The sequence below is a fragment of the Neopsephotus bourkii genome, unplaced genomic scaffold (assembly GCF_033783945.1).
Source record: "Neopsephotus bourkii isolate Nb327-2 ecotype Australia unplaced genomic scaffold, CSIRO-AGI_Nbou_v1 NB_233, whole genome shotgun sequence".
Taxonomy (NCBI): domain Eukaryota; kingdom Metazoa; phylum Chordata; class Aves; order Psittaciformes; family Psittacidae; genus Neopsephotus; species Neopsephotus bourkii.
The window spans coordinates 1218130-1238893 of record NW_026900743.1 but is presented as its reverse complement, the minus strand read 5'-3'; positions in this window follow the sequence as shown (position 1 = coordinate 1238893).

Here is a 20764-nt window from a genome sequence, read left to right as displayed (position 1 = left end):
AAACCACTGTAATCAGTACTTAGCTAAGTTAGCTTTCTTCTAGAAGTGTTTACTAACCATATGCAGAAGAGCTAGGCCAAAAATACCCTGAAGTTGCATGCCTTTGTGGTGAATATATTTATAATCTATGTACAAGGCCCATAATTATGTTAGGAAAAAAAGAAATAGTCAAAACCAAATTAGACTGGGTTTTGTATTGTTCTTGTCATACTAATTTTGTGAGTACAGTAGCTCTTAGCCTACATAAGAGTCCTTCTAAATATGTCTGCCCTGAGGATGTTTTCCTTCCTTCATTGCTCATAGAATCATAGAATGGTTTGGTTTGGAACGAATGTTAAAGATAATCTAGTTTCAACCTCCCTGCCATAGGAAGGGATACCTTCCACTAGATCAAACCTGGCTTTCAAAGCCCAGCCTGGCCTTGAGCACTTCCAGGCATACCTAATTTTATCAAGGGTGATAGAGCTGTGGTAAATCAGCCATCTAACTTAACACCCCCAAAAGTGATCCTTTTCTCTTTAGGTGAGTGTAATCGTCAAGAGCCCCTTTCTGTGTTTGTCTCCAAACAACACTGAAGGCACTGACAGCTCGTTGTCCCTTGGGCAAAGGGCCTGGGGGCTGAGGAGGGATCCTGCTCCCCCAAGGTGGGGGATGCTTCCCTGGGCCATTTGCCCTGAGGTCGTGGACATCAACTGCCCCGGATTGGAAACAATCTGGCCGGAGACAGCGGCACAAACACCGCGGCGCCTGCCAGGGCACAACCTGAGCTGGGCCAGGGGGCTCACCGAATCCCCTGCAGATGAGTCTCAGGTTCTCAGAGAACCTGACTCCATAAAAAGGCAAAACCGTCCTTCAGCTGTGCGGTGTCCTTTGTCTTGAACACTAGATGAGTCAAGGACAACTACTAAAAGGACATCTGAAAGGCTTCTCCCTCTCTGACCGAGAAGACGTCACTGGGTCCAAGGGTTGGTGAGCCTGTTTCTCTGTTTTCTTTCCTTTCTCCTTCTACTTCATGTCTTTTATGAGAACGAGATTATGCCAGGACTTTTGTTCCTCTGGGCACAGGTTTATAGAAGCTTACAGTAAAATTAAATGTTGCTTTGTTTTCGACTTCTGTTGAGCCTGTGGTTTCTCCCGCGAACCATGCGGTGTGCGTAGAGTCAGTTTCCCCCGGACCAGCTGAGCAGGATGGAACAGTGAGGGCTTCATTGTATTCAGTTTATCTTTCCTTTACAGGCTCTGAATTACTCTACAGAAAAAAAAATTGATAGCGTTTAGTTTGGTGGGTGTCCAAAGTGACAAAAAGATGGGGGAAAGTTGTCTGCAGATTGGTGTTTTCTCCAGTGTATCCTTTGAAAGGATTCTACACCTAAATGTCCTCAGAAGATGAGTATGCGTACATGTACATACATCAAGCCTACATATACTTTCTCACGGCTTAAAAGCTACTAAAGTAATTTTTCCAACAGTTGCTGTAAATTTCATATGTGAAGTCTGGCAAACATTCTGTTCTCCAAATGGTTCAGTGTGAAAATTAATCTTTCAAATGCTTTCAAAAAGACTAGGAGTTTTAAAGTGGTGACTATATGTAAAGATTTTAGTGGGCTATTAATATCTCTAAAACCAGATACAGGTATTCAGGCTTGCTAATTGTTTGAATATTGTACACAACATGAAGGAAACAAATTCTAGGTTATCTGTATGTGTGTGTTCATATGAAATTTGCATTTCTAGCTATTTGGGGCCTATAAGAACGCTGGGGAAGGTCTCTTCATTAGGGACTATAGTGATAGCAGAAGGGGTAATTAATGGGTTCAAACTTAAACAGAGGAAGCTTAGATTGGATATAAGGAAGAAGTTCTTTACTGTGAGGGAGGTGAGGCACTGGAATGGGTTGCCCAAGGAAGTTGTGAATGCTCCATCCCTGGTGGTGTTCAAGGCCAGGTTGGACAGAGCCTTGGGTGACATGGTTTAGTGTAAGGTGTCCCTGCCCATGACAAGGGGGGTTGGAACTAGATGATGCTAACATTCTTTCCAACCCAAACTATTCTATGATTCTACGATTCTATGATTCTGTTTCAGTTATTGGTTTGAGTTCTGTATGCTTTATTATTGTGATGTGTGATTATGTTTTCAAAGCACCTAAATAAAATGTATGTATCTTACTAGCTTCTTAGCCATAAAAAGTTTTTCCAGATCTACATCCTGCAAGTATCTAAATGCGTAGGTCTCATTGATTTCTTTGGTTGTTAGGCATCTGAATACCATTAAGGTCATAGAATTCAGAGAGCATTTAGTTACATTCTAAAATGTGTCTGAGACGCTGAGGGTGATTTACTATACGGAGATGCCTGATTTTCCATTGACTGTAAAGCAAAGTTCTAGGTGTTAACACCTAGCAAGACCAAATGTTTAATTTTTGATTACCAATATCAAGCAATTTTCCTTCACTTAGTATTTCACACATAGACATGCTTGAAATTAATTACTTGAAAATAAAGAGGTTGTGACCCTTTAAAAAAATCCCACAACAACAGATTGACACAAAGATACCCCAAACCCCTAAACAAATATGAAAGTTTTTTCTGATTAGTCCTATGTGCCATTATTTTCTAAATTAGTGGAAATAACAGAATTAGGTTTCAGCATCCATAAAAAAACCCTTGGGATTTAATGTACATGTGCAGGTCAGTTTCTTTGACATAAGGAGTATCTGACACAAAAGAGGTATAAAACCCCGTATCTTATCCATATTCTCATTTTGACAATATTTACACGCTATTTCTTTGCTTAAGATATATTATTTAAATAATGTCATCTCAAAGCCTGGATCATGTGGATTTATAGAATCATAGAATAGTTAGGGTTGGAAAGGACCTCAAGATCACCTAGTTCCAACCCCCTGCCATCGGCAGGGACACCTCACACTAAACCATGTCACCCAAGGCTCTGTCCAACCTGGCCTTGAACACGGCCAGGGATGGTGTATTCACAACTTCCCTGGGCAACCCATTCCAGTGCCTCACTGCCCTTACAGTAAGGAACTCCTTCCTTATATCCAATCTAAACTTCCTCTGTTCAAGTTTGAACCCATTAGTTACCCCTTGTTCTGTCACTACAGTCCCTAACGAAGAGCTCCTTCCCAACATCCTTATAGGCCCCCTTCAGATACTGGAAGGCTGCTATGAGGTCTCCATGCAGATTTTCTCCAAAATACTGTGATCATAAGGTATATTCACTGTTTTCTTATTATATTTTAAGGATATACAGTATTAGAAAAGATATTTAACCTTAACATTTGTAGTCTTATTACAGAGTGTATACCCAGAAACCGTAAGTCAGACTAATGCAAAAATTGCACTTAAATATTTACATTTATCTATAATTTTGTGTATAAATAAACTGTAAGAAAGAAGGGTTAATGTAATTAGTTATGAATGAAAATTATAACTTCTGTATTTCTCACCAGTTGCCTTACAGCAGTAATTAAATATATATAGATAAACTTTGATGTTCACGTTCAGCTGGACAGTTTCCCACACTTCAGCCCTCAGTTCAGTGCACTGCTGAGTGCTTGGTCATCTACTAAACACCACTACAATTGCTGAAGCACCCAGCAATTTGCAGATCAGTTGAAAGATACATTAGGCTGGAAGGCAAAATTCTGACTTCAGAAAAGGCAAGGGAAAGTAAAAGTTCATGGAATATCTGCTTGTTTTTATCATCATTTCAACAGGTTTTTCTTTTCAACCAAGAAACCCAGAATTCAGTTCCACATGGCTTATTAAGTCTGATATTCTACAAACATGGATTCATGAGCTGTGCCTACACAAGTTTATATTCAACAAAGATCATTCTATGACCTTTCTTCTTCCTGAAACTAAATTACAGTGAGCTCATTAAATGATGGAGATTAGTAACCTGTAGGCAAAAATAGAAGCAGAAACAGGCAGTAATATCCAAATTACTTCAGTAAAGGGGAGCATGAACTCTCTTTTTTATGCCTTTGATGAGGAACATCCACTAAAGTAGCAGTTTCTCTAAAGGGAACTAGTGGATGCCATTAGGAGCTTTACTTAGACATGCTGGACCAATGCAATTTTACACACCTTATGTACACCTCTCTCACCTTGGGACAGAAATGGGTGCTCTTTTGGACTGGAGTCAGGAGAGCACATCTATTCATTATCTACTGAACAAAAAATTTGGGACTTTAAATCTTCTCTGAGATAAAGCATAGTATGGAAATTATGTATGGGGAATTTAGTGACTGTAGAGAAAGTGATAAATATTCATTGAAAATAAGCTATGAGGATAAGGAAACGCCTTTTTGGCAAGTAAGATGCAATTTCAATATTTTATGGGGGATTATTTCAGTTACATGGTTTGAATTAATTAAAAAAAAGACCTTAGAAGCGAACAAAAGCCAAACACTTGGAATAGACATAGCTAGAAAATAAGGTTTCTATTTTGTTGGAGTCTCTGATGGTTTGGAAGTTATTTTTCATCTGGATTGGAATGAAAGTTTTACATTTAGAGTGATAAAGAATATCGTACACATTATGGGAAATACATGTTCGGGATCCTGCTGATACTTGTTCAGAGATGTCACCTGAACTTTTGTGACTATCTTTTTGTCTTTATGTGACTATCTTTTTGTCTTTATTTTGATAGTTAGCTTTACTCTGGATAAAATTTCTCTGTGAATGAACATGCTCACTTGCAAGAGTAGTTCACTTGCAAAAAATCTCCATAGCAGTCACATTTGTGAAACACTGATTTTTATCTCATTACATCTGCCTATTTCTGATATAAATCATTCTTACTTTGGAACTCTTTGGTGAGAGAGGAGCTCATGAAAGTTTAAATTGGTGGTTGAGGTGTGTTGCAATCAGTAATAACACTCACATGCTTCCAGCTGCTCACAGGGACTGGCATACCAATTTTTTTAGGAAAATTGGAGCTGCTGTTAAAATGAGTCTGAAATCTGACCTGCCACTAAGGAAAAATAACTGCTAACTAAATTCTCACATGGTCTCTAGGCAATGAAGCTTACTTTGAAAACAGTCTTCTTATCTGATACAGTGTCAAGCTTTCTTCTTGTATAGAACCAGAGCTGCTTCACTTTTTCCGATGGTGGCATCTTTGTTCTCTGATTCTGCTGTCATTCCCATGCCTAATGCCTTCATCCTTAGGAATTTCTGACCCTGACTGGCTTTCCATCAGCCTCACTGACATAACAGCAGTGACACAAGGAAATGGCTGCAAACTCCAAAAACTGTTTTGCATAGGGAGCAATGGCTTGTCTCTCGGTGCTGATGCTGGTGTCCTGGATTCAGCAGTAGCAGTCACTTTTCTTCTTAGTAACTGGTGCAGTGCTGTGTTTTTGACTTTCAGCCTGGGAACAGCACTGATAGCACCGATGTTTTTAGTTGCTGCTCAGTAATGTTTACTCTGACAAAGGATTTTCTGAGCCTCATGCTCTGCCAGGGAGGAGGAGAAGCCAGGAGGAAGCAGAGACAGGACACCTGACCCAAACTGACCAAAGAGGTATTCCATACCACAGCACGTCATGTCCACTATATAAACTGGGGGGAGTTACCCATAAGAGCTAGATCACTGCTCTGGTTGGGCTGGGTATCGGTTGGTGGCTGGTGAGCACTTGTATTCTCTTCCCTTGTTATTTCCCTTATTATTATTATTGGCAGCAGTAGTGGTTTGTGTAACCTTAGTTACTAAACTGTTCTTATCTCAACCCATGGGAGTTACATTCTTTCGATTCTCCTCCCCATCCCTCCAGGAGCTGGATGGAAGAAGGGGGAGAGTGAGTTAGTGACTACCTGGTTCTGATTTATTGACTGGACTTAAACCATGACAGTCCTGCATGAGGCTATGCCCTGTTAGTTTTTCCACTGATGATTATGTTACTAGTCACCATAAGTGTAGAAAGCCCTGAATATTATTGTTAAACACAGGAAAGTGATTTTTTTGCTGCACAGTCTTCTCTCATTCCACAATTCTTCCATTCAGTACAGAACATTGCAGATAGTGCTATGGAACTGTGGGCTACCCACCACCTGAAAACAGCTGGTTGCTGGCTTTCTGAAGAAGCAGTTTCTTTGCATCATTTGCCTTAAAAAGATGTCCTTGAACATCTTCCCCCCCACCCCCCAAAAAAAACCCCAAACAAAACCACAACAAATGCATGCACTGAAAATAAAAAATGGAGTTGAAAAAAAATCTTTTTTGTGCTCATCTGTATTCCTTCCAAGTTTTTTTTTTTCAAGTTGTTATTTTCAACTGGTTTAATTTTGCAACTTACCCTCATACTTTATAAAAATAACATATACATTATCCCAACAAACAGTTAAAAACTGGACTTGAAGTTACAAAGGTGGGAGATTTGCTTCAACTGTATTTGACAGCAACCTAATGCTGCTGCTGATGGTTTGAAAGATTTGCCATTCCTCTAACTATAAAGACAGCACTGCTGAGACTGCAAGAATAAGGAATACTCATTAAAGCACCAATTTTATTCGCAAAGTAAAAATATTACTGCCAAATCTATGGGGAATAGATAGTGAAATTATCTCAGCTGTAGAAAAAAACCCACAAAACAAAAAAACCCCAAACCCCTCAAATCAAAGTCAATATAATAAACAGAGTTGACTCAGCGTTTTGATAGGTGCAGGACACATTGTTAAAAAATATATCCTGGAAAATCAGGCTCTGAGCTTCCCTCTGAAACAGTCAAAAAAGAAATCACACCTGTTATGTTTCTGTATTTACAATTTGAAGGATTCAGTGACCTAAATTTGTATCTTTTCCTGTTTTATGTATGCACCCTTAGAAAAGGGGAAAAGAATCAAGACAAAGAAATAATCCAAGATATTTGTGTTGGTTTGTGACTACTGGAGAGCCTTCTACTTCCGCTTTTCAGCCTTCTTCCTTTGTGAATATTCTTCAAGAAAATGAATTTTTAAAAGTTTTAAAAACTGGTCAACATTTAAGGCCTACACAACAGTAAATTCCAAGGTGCTCTCGCATTTTTGTATAATGCTCACTGGTTTTGATGCTGGATGCCTATACAGTAACAACTAGCACAGCTGGGATCTGTAAAAATAAGATGAAAGAAAGTTAAGTGAAGCACTGAATAAAAGATAATTGGATTTATGCATGAGTGACTGGCTAGAGAAAGACAGAGAGTGCGTTTTGTTCATAGCCATGAACTAAGAGGTTTTTACTAACACACATATATACTTTTGCAGAAAAAAAATACTTCGATAGTTCAGCCCACCACATAATTATGAATATCTTAGCAGTGAGAAGAAGGGTATGTGCTAGAAAGACCTGGGTCTTTCTCTTTTTAGGCTTGGAAGCTGAATTCAGATTGCAATGCACTGCAGAGGGTGATGCAATTGCTTAACATAGGATACCTCTCATTTATGGTTCAGGAGAAAAGGCTGAGAGCAACTTATGTACAGTGCATTGTACATGACCATAGGCAGAAACTGAGGTGATTGAAAAACCCATCAGTCGCTGAGAGGGTACATGAGGATGACACTTGAATAGCCATGGAGATTCTCTACTTACGTTGTATGTAGGTGCTGCTCCTTATGCTCTAGTCTTGTCTCCTATATTTAATGTAATACCTGAGACTCCAGAAGCAAAGTTCGACTAAAGGGATAAGGACAACAACCCATTATTTGATTCTGAAGGGAAGTGAAATGGAACAGCTCCTTGATATTCAGGCTATTTAGAACAGTCTTTGGTCTGTGCAGTCCTTTAAATGTGGGATGGGTCAGAGAATAATTCCGCATCATTAGCCACCAGTAGTTTTGTCTCTGATATCCTCTTTGATCTCAATGGACTCCATGTGTGTTTAATATCCCTACAAAGATCATGCCGTGAAAGACAAAAAATTCACACCAACGCCAAATGGGTATCCCAGGCAATACTGATAGTCATAACAGAAAGGCTACTAATAAGACAGGGGGGGAAAAAAAGTAATTATACAAAAAACTCTTCAGGTTAACAGGAGTTTGAATATTGTGCCCTGACAAAAATGAGTGATGGTGGCTACCACTACCTTGCTTTTTCTGAGTTGGTAGAGTGGGACCTCAGATTAAACAGCTGCATGCAACTTGTGCCTGAGGTCACAAGAATGGAAGCCACACCACTGTGCCACAACCTTTCAGGATGAGGTCCCTTCATACCTGGGGTCTAGGGTGACTAGTCTAAATCCACCTCTGTCCTATGTGACGAGGTAGGCAATCTGAAAAGTAGGGGTAAACCTTCAGGCGATCTTTCATTGCTGTTATCTGCTAAAGACATCCACCCTTAATGCTACATTAATACTAATGAGGTTTTTATGAAAATAGCCCAGAAGGAATCTAGAGTGCTTGAAGGCATCCTTTTATGACTCAGATGTTCCCATCAAAACTGCTGTTGCATTTGTCAACTGTGATGAATGAGGTTATTGACTGAAGACATCCTAGTCATATCCACAGAAAATGGACACCTGAGAGGGAAGAATAAAAGCCTGTGACATTAGCCTTCACAGCTTTGTGCATACAGATTTTAATATATGTATTTATATAGAGAAATACATGCACGCATGTGTGTGTATATATATATCCCTCAAAAAAGTTTAGTTTGCTTCAAGTTTTAGATGAAAGTTGGAGTTGATTTTTATTTAATGAGCTGATTCATCCTAATGGGTAGTACAGTGCTTTTCTTTGCATTCTGGCTGCAGAAAATGTCACATGCCTGTTACTTAACATAACATTGGGCTAGTCAGGGAGGACACCCATTAGAGAAAAACATAGAGATCACAGAGCTTAGTTTAGAAGTCTGGCTTCCTTTGCAATCCTCCTTTCATCTCATCTCCTTATGTTTGTGTTTTCCCTCCATCCTGCTTCTTACAATGATGAAAGAACATTCTGTGTAATCTTTGGCAATCACTTACCCCCCCCCCCGGTAATTTTCTCATGCACCAAACGAAAAACTCAACACTTTAAGTAGATGGTGGGTAAGATTTCCCAATTACCAGTGAACATTTTGGTATACACGTAATTATCCAAGAGAGACAGATATTTCATTATATATACGCTAAGAGTACCTGACTCCCTTGGGTAATCATGTGTATAGATGCTCTCAGATGCCTTTTATGTGTCTCAGATGCTTTTCATAAGAAAGAAAAAGAAGCTTTCATAAAAATTAATTTGGCCCAAATGTGTTGCTAGACTAGAAGGGGCCAGTTGTTAGAATTTAGACCTAAGAATATCTGGGAAGTTTGAATGATGAATATTTGGAGAACTGAAACCTACAGATACAGCAGTAACCTATCAGTTACCATCTATTTCTAATTGTTTCTTTTGGATTTGATTTCTTTCAATAAATGTGGTAATAAGATTTAATGATTGAAGACCACACATGCAATTGAAAAAGCCATAAAGGGAGTCTTTTAAAGAGAGGTAATAAAGAAGTGACATCAAGTATTCACAGAAGAAATACAGAAAATTCCCATGAAGTATAAACTTGAATCGTAACATAAAACTTTTGTGCTTTGGAATATGGTTTTTTTGGGATATGGCATGTGACTATTCACAAGCTATTTTACATTTTTTTTTTCGTTTTGACAGTAAGGTGTTATCAAATATTACAGATTGAAAATACATCTGCTATCAGATGATAGGTAAAAATTTTCTGAAAAGATGAAGTTTTCAGACAATAATTTCAAAAGAAAATTTCTAAGACAGTGAAGATTGAATGGCAATTATGTCAGTTGTATTCTGTAAAGAGTCAACAAAATAATCTAATCTAGATTCCCGCAAGATACAAACCATAGGATCTCTTAGAACGAGTCACTTCTCATCTAGGCTACAAACCCCTTTTCATCCAATACAGTGCATAGAGCATGTGGGCTTTGATGTGGTGATTATAATCTTGAAATAAGTTAAGCTTACAGTGGATGTGATATTTTGATTATCAACCAACTTACATGGGAAATGAAGCCGCTTAGGCTTCATCTCTGCTTCAAACTTCATAGATTTCTGTAAAGTGAAAGTGGCACATCTATAGGGTTTTGCCTTCTTTTTTTTTTCTAAGAAAACATGGAAGTTAAGGTATTTCATAGTGATTTTTTAGAGCTACAGTAACTGAAAAATTTTTGAAATTTTAATTTTAATATTTGTTCCCCAGTGAAAAACTGAATTCCTCTACCTTTAAGATCACAGTATCACAGTATCACAGTATGTTAGAGATTGGAAGGGACCTCAAAAGATCATCTAGTCCAATCCCCCTGCCGGAGCAGGAACACCTAGATAAGGTTACACAGGAACGTGTCCAGGCGGGCTTTGAATGTCTCCAAAGAAGGAGATTCCACAACCTCCCTGGGCAGCCTGTTCCAGTGTTCCGTCACCCTCACTGAGAAGAAGTTTCTTCTCAGGTTTAAGTGGAACCTCTTGTGTTCCAATTTATACCCATTTCCCCTTGTTCTTTCATTGTTTGCCACTGAGAAGAGCCTGGCTCCATCCTCGTGACACTCCCCCTCGTGACACTAATAAGGTCACCCCTCAATCTCCTCTTCTCCAAACTATTGAGACCCAGCTCCCTCAGCCTCTCCTCATAAGGGAGATGCTCCACTCCCTTAATCATCTTAGTTGCCCTGCGCTGGACTCTCTCCAGCAGGTCCCTGTCCTTCTTAAACTGAGGGGCCCAGAACTGGACACAATATTCCAGATGAGGTCTCACCAGGGCTGAGTAGAGGGGAAGGAGAACCTCTCTCGACCTACTAACCACCCCTCTTCTAATACACCCCAGGATGCCATTGGCCTTCTTGGCCACAAGGGCACAGTGTCAGCTCATGGTCACCCTGTCGTCCACTAGGACCCCCAGGTCCCTCTCCCCTACACTGCTCTCTAACAGGTCGTTCCCCAATCTATACTGGAACCTGGGGTTGTTCCTGCCCAGATGCAGGACTCTACACTTTCCCTTGTTATATTTCATCAAGTTATTCCCCGCCCAACCCTCCAGCCTGTCCAGGTCTCTCTGGATGGCAGCACAGCCTTCTGGCGTGTCGGCCACCCCTCCCAGCTTAGTGTCATCAGCAAACTTGCTGATAGTACACTCAATTCCCTCATCTAAATCGTTGATGAATATATTAAATACTACTGGTCCCAGTACCGACCCCTGAGGCACTCCACTAGATACAGGCCTTCAACTAGACTCCGCCCCATAGACTACAACTCTCTGGCTTCTCTCCTTCAGCCAGTTCACAGTCCACCTCACTACCCGATCATCCAGACCACACTTCCTCAATTTAGCCGCAAGGATGCTGTGGGAGACCGTGTCAAACGCTTTGCTGAAGTCAAGGTAGACCACATCCACCGCTCGGCCATCATCCATCCACCGTGTTATTTCCTCATAAAAGGCTACGAGATTGGTCAAGCACGACTTCCCCTTGGTGAAGCCATGTTGACTGCCCCTCATAACCCTCTTATCCTTGATATGCCTTAAGAAGGCATATAATATGGCAAATTGAGCATTATTGTGAATGAAGTAATTATTTGTCAGTTATTCACGGTTTCTGCTTTAATATCAGACTATTTTCCTCATCGTTGTAGTATATGGATTTTGCAGCTGGTAAAACAATGTATTTGTTATATGTCTGCTGTAAATTTTATTTTTCTTAAGCATTAACTTCTGCTGGGAAAAATGCCTATTTTTCAACATCAGTCTCATACCAACTAGAAATGAATAAATTCAAGATAATGGTACTCCCAGTTGTGGCACGCTTTATAATGGCTTACATGAATATTTCAATCATCTAAAATATCACACTGAAAACAGCATGTTAGATCAATGTCCTTTGGAAGGCTGCAGCAAGCCCTTTGTGTAAAGTCATATTTTTGTACACATTTCAAGATACCTGCATCATAGTCTTTTGAGATAATGTTTGCCAAGTTCCTATGAGTATAGATTTTGTTAGTTGAAAGTAGCAATAATTGTACAGGTGCTTAATAGAACTATATACTGGCAAAGGAACCTATAGCAAAAGAAAAAACAACCCCACAGTGCATGCTTAACTGTTTCTCACAATTCTAATGTTAACATCACTTTCTTTAATGCCAGTTAGATGTTTATATGTGGCTCAAATGACATATAGGAACAGTTATTTCCCTGTTGCCAGGACTGTAGAAAGTCATGAGGTACTTTAGAACGGTCTTGTACTTAAAAGCAGAAGATCCATCATAAGAAAATCATATGTTAAACTGCTAGCAACAAATAGATTGAGACAGAGACATATTCAAAGAAGAAAAGGTCATTGTCAGTGTTACTGGGATTGCAACATAGCTACTGTCCCTTTTTCTATATCTCTTTACAAGCTCTCAAAACTGATGTAGTTTTCCTACTACCAGTGCACGTGTATTTCAAGAGAAAGGAAAATGTAAAGATGGGTGATGTGAAAGTTTACTCACTGTTACGCCAACAGGAATAAAATAGTAAGTGCAAATGTGCATTCATGTTGCAGCATGACACTCATTTACTCATTTACTTATCTACTGCACCTTTAAATTTCAGAGCTTCCCTTCCAAATAGCGTTCTCAGGCTATTTTGATTGGGAGAAAATTCTATCACCTCTATAGAAAAGGCACTCAGTGCATTGTCACACTGAAGTTTTGTTTGGTTTTTTGTTTTTTTTTTTTTTTTCCCCTCTCCTTGTTTCCCTTAATCTAAACTAATCCAGTGCTGTGTGCTTTACCTGATGGATAGGAGAATGAAACAATTTATTTCACAAAATAAGATAATATTGAAGTGGGTTTCAGTTTCAAATTCCCACAGCAAAAACATAATAAACAGAAGACATCAAACCAGCTTGATGTTCATTGGCTAGGGAGAGTAAAAAGCCAGTTCTGTTTTCTCATATATAGAAGCCTTTTTCCAGAAAAACTGAATGCGGTATTTCCTGACACCCTGTTTGAAGACTTTCTTTCCAAGTACAAAGCAAAGCTAACACAGGGTTCTCATCTAATTACATTTCCCTAGGAAGGGTAGGTGCATATATTGTAAAATTATTTAGAATATCTCACTTCATCAATTATATCCCATCAAGAGATACCCTGTGAGGAATAAGTCTGGGTGTTGCTTTGGACCTATAATCACAGTCGCTGCCTGGACTATTGTGTTATTTCTTATTGACTTGGGTTACCTTTTCCAAGACCTGAATCATAAAACTGAAGGCTGCTGAGCATCTGAATTCTATCTTTTAATATGTAAATAGTAGACTTGCAGTTCTTACATTTAACAGAAGTTCAAGTTTAGTCTGCAATAGGTTTCAGAGTTGCTGCCAACAGCTCATTTGTAAGCCCACACTATAAAAAAAAAGTTTTTAATTAAAGAAGCTTAGTAAAGTTTATTTCTGCCATTCTAATTATTACATAAATCCTCAACACTTGACTTTATTCTGTGTGTTAATATACTATACAGTGTCTCGTCAGGCACAGTTATACCCTTGCTAAAATACGACGAGAGAACTATATACACCATTCTAAGTAATGTTCAATTTATAGCTTACATGGATACAGTATCAACTACTTTGATTTATACTGTATGCCCTCTAGCTATACAATCCAATGTTCTCCTTACCTTTTTTTATTGCAGCAACAATTCTCAGTGCATTAAGGTTGCTCAGATTTTCCTACACTAACTACCTGATCTTTCCAGCAAGTTCAAAACTTAAAGGTATTGTGTGACGGCTATTCTGTCCTCTCCTGTTGTCTATTACATTAATGTCCCTCAAAGTCATTCCTGGAAAAGCAGTAATCTGTGACCCGTTTTTCCTTAGGCTAAATTGGATGTTCTCAAGTATGCCAGTATATTTAATCCTTTAAAATGGGATCTGTGGGAAATCACTGCCTGCAAATTTTAAAAGCACAATCAGTACATTAAACTGTGTGCATTTTTCTTCTGCTTGTAGTTCTCCATGTGCTACCTACACTTTTCTCCAGATGGCATTCATAAATTCACATATAATATCTTCTCTGATGTTTTCAGAATACGAAGTCTTTTAGCACTGTTTTCTTTCTCGAGTAGCTTGTTTATATCCTTGGTAAACAAACAGCATCTTTTACTTGATTTCATACAAAGGACATATGTCCAGTCACACTGTGTGTTAGTCTGCTGGTCTGTCTGTTCTCTTGTCTTTTACCCACTGGACAACTTCCTCAACTGAACAAGAGATGTAAGGAAAACCCCAAGATTATCTTACTGCAATTTATATGAAAATAAGAAACTGCTTACAGGGGATAGATATGTCAGTATTCTCTCAGAAAGAGAGAATATTTTGAAGTTGCAAGGGGTTTTAGGGAAGTTTGATAGGAACACAAAATCATGACACATTCAAAAACTGGCTAACATATTCTGATCTTCCGAACTATGCGAGTCTCATACACATTTATCCCAGGTATATAAGCAGATGTATTTTTATACTTTCTGTTGAAGTTATTGAGTGTTTCCCTGGGAATATTTTTTTTTCTCTTTTCATTCTCCCAAGGTGTAACTAGAAGGTGAGTAAAAGGGAATGGCTTTAAGCTGACAGAGGGGAGATTTAGGTAAGGTATTAGGAAAAGATTCTTTATATAAGGGTGGTGAGAACGTGGAACAGGTTGCCCAGAGAAGCTATGTAAACCTGTCCCTCGAAGTGTTCAAGGCCAGACTGGATGGGGTCTTGATCAATCTGGTCTAGTGGAAGGTGTCCCTGCCCGTGGCAGTAGACGACCTTTAAGGTCCTTTGCAACCCAAACTATTCCATGATGATTCTATGATCTGTTTTTCAAGCAATCTGTATCATTCCATTCTGTAACATCCTATCTGGCAGCTGCCCAATAGGGATACCTCAGATATAACTGTAGACTTGAAGATAACCCAGGACATCTTAAACATCCAATCTATATAATTCTTTACAATTATTTAATAACATATATTTTTTTTTTTAACCTGAGAAAATATTCCATTCTGGGAAAAGAAAAAAACCCCAAACAAATACCTTTTTCAAAAGTAGAATAATTGCACGTGTTCTTCCAAGGAATGTTTTTCCCATTGTTAGGTCTGCTTTTATTTTAAACTAGCAGGTTTTTTGAAGAAAAGGGAAAATAGAAGTTGACACTCACAACTGATTTTTCTGCCTTCCTAAAATCCAGTGCAATGCCATTGCTCGTGCAGTTTGTGTTGAAGTAAGATTTTATACTTGTGCCAAAATAAATGGTTATATCCCTTGAAAACATAGATTATAGAATGAGCAGTGGAACAGCTGTCTTTAAATTAAGGCAAAATCTAATTTCTACAGATAAGTAGCATATGCCAACATGGTTTAAACAAGCTCAGCTGTATACACACAGCAATCCAATGCAGCTATGGGGACAATGCCTTATTGACAGCTAAAAACTGACCATGGAAAAAAAAAAGATGAAGCATAGATAGATCAATATTGAAATAAATAGTAAAAGGTCATCATTTTCCTTTACCACTACCTAGAATCAGTCTAAAAATGTCTTGAAAGAGAACAGCCAAATGCAATCTCTCTCCTTTCTATTTTTCAGATATTGATTTTGGTCAAAAAGAAGGCAAAGGGAGAAGAAGAATCTATTTTTCTACAAGACATCAAAAGCTGCCTGCAAGTAAATATTGACACTTAGCAGATGTGCCAGTTTATTGTAAAACAGTTTTCCTTTTTAATCACTGTAATTCTATAAATCTTCATCTGACACATTGGCTTGAGCTTTTCAGACCAGATGTTCTGCATTTCAGTGAAAGAAAACAGAACAAACCAGAAGCAAACCCAGATCTTACAAAGACTGCTGTACAAATCCCACTATTTTTAAAATGAAATATCACCCTTTTATACTGTGTAACAGGTAACAACTATCATTACCCTTGAGCTGACCATCCTTTCCACCTTGATCACTGTTGTCTTTTAATTGAATCTGAATATTTTATGAGCAAGAGATAGTACAAGCATAGCTATGTCTTCTAGCTGAAAACATTTTATATGATGCTAGCACATGCATAATTTGAGACTAAGGGATAATTTCATGGCTCTTAGGGAAACAGTGCTTATTAAAAACCCCAAATGCACAGTGTAAGATCATGACATAACACAGTGGAAATAAGCAAGTCACCTCCCAGATGAATTCAAAATGACACTGCAGCAGATGCAGAACTAGTCAGTCCCAAAACAATTTGTAGTGAAGGAACTACCTAAAAATGTGAAAATCATGTACTAATAGGAAATCAGTCACATATGAAATGAAGCACATACTTTTTAGTCTGCACACTCTTTCTTCTGTCTTCTATAGTTTAGAATGGATTAAGACACAAGCACAAAAAAAACCCCAAACAGTAGAAAACCACATAACTCAGTGTCTGAATTCTGTAGCATCACTGTTGAGAAAGTTAGACCTAAGTGACTGAAGTGGCATATTCTTTCATGATTTAAACAGGGAATAGCCATTTGTTTTATAGAGTATGTGCTGCTTTTCTAGAGATCACTTAACTTCAGAAAACCACAAAGTATGTATTTTTGTGCATAAAAGCTCGATGTTTTATCCCAAATCTAGATGTTCCTGAACAACAAGGGAATACCTCTGTTTAAATGTAATTTTATAATCTATTTGATGTTTCTGAGCAGGAAGTTATGTATCAAGCTATGGACAGGGAGCAAAGTAATACGGAAGCAGATTAATAGCCTCTAGAAGAGACATAGGAATTAGTGTTCAGTGAGGCAATAGGTATCATCCAGAATAGGATTAAAAGATGAAAAAGAGTGAAGAGAATATTTTGACATTCGGCTGACAACTTGATTCTCAGTTTACAAGTAGAAGGAACGTAATTGCTGTATGATAAACAGGTCAGTATCTGCTCTCTAGGGTGCCTGAAGGGTATTCTAATTAATGGTTGTGTAACATCACCTTTAAATTACTTTCCAAACAGAAGCATCTGTCTCTTCAGCTTCAGGGAAACAGCTTCAGGATTTCAGAGAGCCCATCTTCCTGCCAGCTCCTGCAGTTCTCCAGTGGCACAGCAATCTGTGGGAGGTGACAGCTAGCTGTGCAGGTATGGTGCCAAAGATACCTCAGAGCCCCAAGAAGTCATGTTCGTTTCTCTTAATTGTTGCCTACAAAGGTTATGAGGCATTAACAATGGAACCTGAAATGTATAAAACCTCACAGACATACTCCATATTTGTGATATTATTTATTTTCCCTGTCTAAACACTAAAAGACAATTTTCTCTTAATCAGATAGCAGGCATCTGAACTTTCAATTAAGCATAAGCTGCATTCCCAGTAAACCAGTGTTCCTGAAAATGGTTGAACAAACTGTGATTGAAATGCACTAATTTATCCTGGATTTATATTGTTATATCAAATAAGGTGTTGCATCAATGCAATCTGGAGATGAAATAAAATTGATATCAGAACCAGTGTAATTGACAAACTTTAAAATAACTTTTTTAATTTTGCATATAGTTTTCTACCTCCAGGATGGGGCCTCCTGACTGATTGGAATGGATATGAGAGATTTAAAACATTCCTTGAAAAAGGAAATGAGAAAACCTGATTTGATTCCATCATGCACAGCAAGCATGGTTGCTATTCTATGTGCCGCTTTACCTGCATGCACATTGATGCGATCAGACCCAGGCAGAACACGCAGAATATTTTCTGATTGCACGCAAAATATGTATTGACATCCACTGTCCACTGGCCTTCTTGCTATCTCCTTCCAAATTATGTTTTAAATAACCTGTGGGAGGCTCTGCTTTCTTGCTGCTCCATTTCAAATCACAGGATATTTCACAAGAAAAATTGAAATGCAGAAAAAGAAACAAAAATGAAAGCCTTCACCTTCAGCATCAACAAGGAATTATTCCTTTTGTGAGGAAAGGAAAATTATACCTCATTTGGGCTGTTTTCCCTGTTTAATTCCCTTAAGATGGATCAACTAACAAAGTTAAAAACAAAGATGGTAAACACTTATCTGAACGTGTTCTTGATGCTTGATTCCTGTCAAAGTATTTAAATGTCTCGGGCCATAGAGATTTTACCTATTCCCAGGACCACTGCAGAAAGAAAACTCTAACAGAGTATTTTTCATCAGATAATACTGATTTGCCAGAACTTCATTGCCACATTTCCTACACATTTACAATTCAGGGTCGAATTTCTGGTCAAAACCAGTGCCTGCTGCAGAATAGATCACTGTTGTTAATGGTTATACTTTGTTATTTGTGGTTATGCTGGGCTGGGACAGTTTTCTGTTGCAGCCGTAGTAAATAATAGTATGTTGTTTTAGTGACAGAACAGGTCAGCCCTATTGACTTGATGAGATAGTTATGGGTCTTGCTCTAAATTAGTCTTGGTCTAAATAAAGCAGTATAATAACATTAACCAGGATATGACATGTCTGGTAGGAAAGGTACACTCCTGCCATACCTGGAAAATGTTCTACTCTTTTCTTCCTTTCCTTCAGTAGTCTGAAACCCAAGATCAGCCTAGGAATTGTTCAAGAAATTAAAAAATATATTGGAGATTAAAAGCCCAATGAATTTCACTGCCAAATACTCTACAGGAGCACTACATGATTTGCCACATAGTTTCAGTTGGTACATAGATGGCAAAACTGCCAAACTTGGTAGAAGAGCAGTAAGGCACACATCTGTTTGCATCAAGGGCTATAGGCATACACTACATGTACTGTTTGATTACTCAAAAATAAGCCCTTTTTCTACTCCTTCCATAACCATTTAAAAAGTATTTGCTTAACATTAACAAGTGGATTGTTGCGTTGACCTCATTCTCTGCCAGAGAAGTGTATTTGTCCTTGTTGTCAGTGAAGTCAGTGGAAGTGAAGGTGTCTTTATACGTTATTAGCTACTGGGCTGTGTCTGACCATTTAATATATATCTTCACAAAAAAAAAAACCAACCCTGTCTTGGCACAGACAAGATGTCTCATAAATTCTGTATAAGCCTGTGCCAACTTATCAAACTCAATGTAAAAAATGCCATGTCTACTAATAAGTTTACCAGTAAGTCATACTTACTGTCAGAGAAGCCAGTGTTTTGCCACTGGAAGCCAAGCTTGAAGAACAGAATCTTTTGCTTTTTAAAACTTGTTGCTTTTCTGACATAGAATACTGAATTAAACACATTTGTATGCTTGTCAAGAAAAGAATAAATAGCACATTATCAAGAAAAATCAACAGTAGCATAGCTACTTTTGCAAAACTGGCATGGGGTAGGAAGTATTGAAGGCTTTTCTAAAAGCAAAATTTAACAACATTTTAAGTAGATTGGTACATGCATTTTCAGAGTCCCATAGCACATAATAATGATGTTTTCTGCAGAAGGATTTTTACCCAATCTATATAAGCTCTGAATGTTTGAAGAAAGCACAGCAGTGGTGGGGAAACACAACAGGAGGCATATGAAGTCTTACAAATAGACGTTGCCTTTGCAGCTATGAAGTTGAACTATACTTTTTTTTTCCTCAGGCTGGTGCTGCAGGTGAGCAGCTCTGACTTGGGCTATGTGAAGGTGTTCTTCCTGGTCAGCAGAGTTATATTTTCTCTTGTCCATAGTTCCTCTCGTAAACACAAGTGCCACTCTGCTACTTCTTTCAGATTAATTTGGATAATTTTAGCTGCTTTTGTGTGCTTGCCTTTCTTTCTCAGCATTCTTCCTAGCTTTGTCTTTGTTTTTATCCAGAGCTTCCTCATTGTTTAACCATTCTGCAGCACTTCTGTCATAATCTCTGCGTATCTCTACTGTTGCAACATTTGTCCTTCCAACACAGCAGACTTACTCCCCAAAATACACAAGCAAATAGGCTGTCTCCCTCACCTTTTCAAACATTCATGCAACTAAAGCACTTGGAAAACTGGCGTGTATAGTGCAGCTAAAGATACATCAAGGTGACTCTTGCTCAGGTTTCTCCTCCTGTTTTGCCAAGCAAACATCTGGCCTTAAATTTCCATGTTAAGTGTCTGACTCAGCTGAATTAATCTGGTAAGTTTTGTTTTGGTTTGTGTGTTTTGGTTTGGGTTGGGTTATTGTTGTCCTTGCTGGTATAAACAACAATAACTAACTATCGTGGCAACAAAACTTTAAAGCCTTTGAACTGAAATATTTCAAGTGCATGGGATGTTTGACTCCTGGAGAGACATTCAGGCAAGAGTCTGTCTTTGTAGGGTTGTCTTACAGTCTTTATATGGAGAAATGTTTCTGGGTCCCTGTTGCAGGGCTGTTTGGGTTGATTCCTGTAATTGTAGATGTTGGGCTGTTACTACTAGGAAAGCACATCACTGATCCTGAATAATTTGTTGGGCATTTTATTCCATTTTCCCAGTATTTCTTGTCTCTTCTCCAGATTTGCTTTTAATGTACATTCTCTGTGACCCTTGAACTGAGAGGCTGAAGAGGTATAAAGTGATATTTGATGACTTCTGATATGCCTGCACTGGCACAATCCACATTCCTAGTTAATTACCTTAATTTCTAAGAACTGTCCACCAGAGAACCCAGGTTTGAACAGAGCTGGGTGAACACAGGTAAACTTGTTCTTACTGAGCTGGGTCAAGAACTAGGAATAATGAAGCAAGGAATAGCACTACCCTATGCATCACTTTTACTGCAGTCATACTGCATTGAAACAGGAATTGCTGATCCAAATTGCTGTGTCATGTAGCCACACTGGCTTACC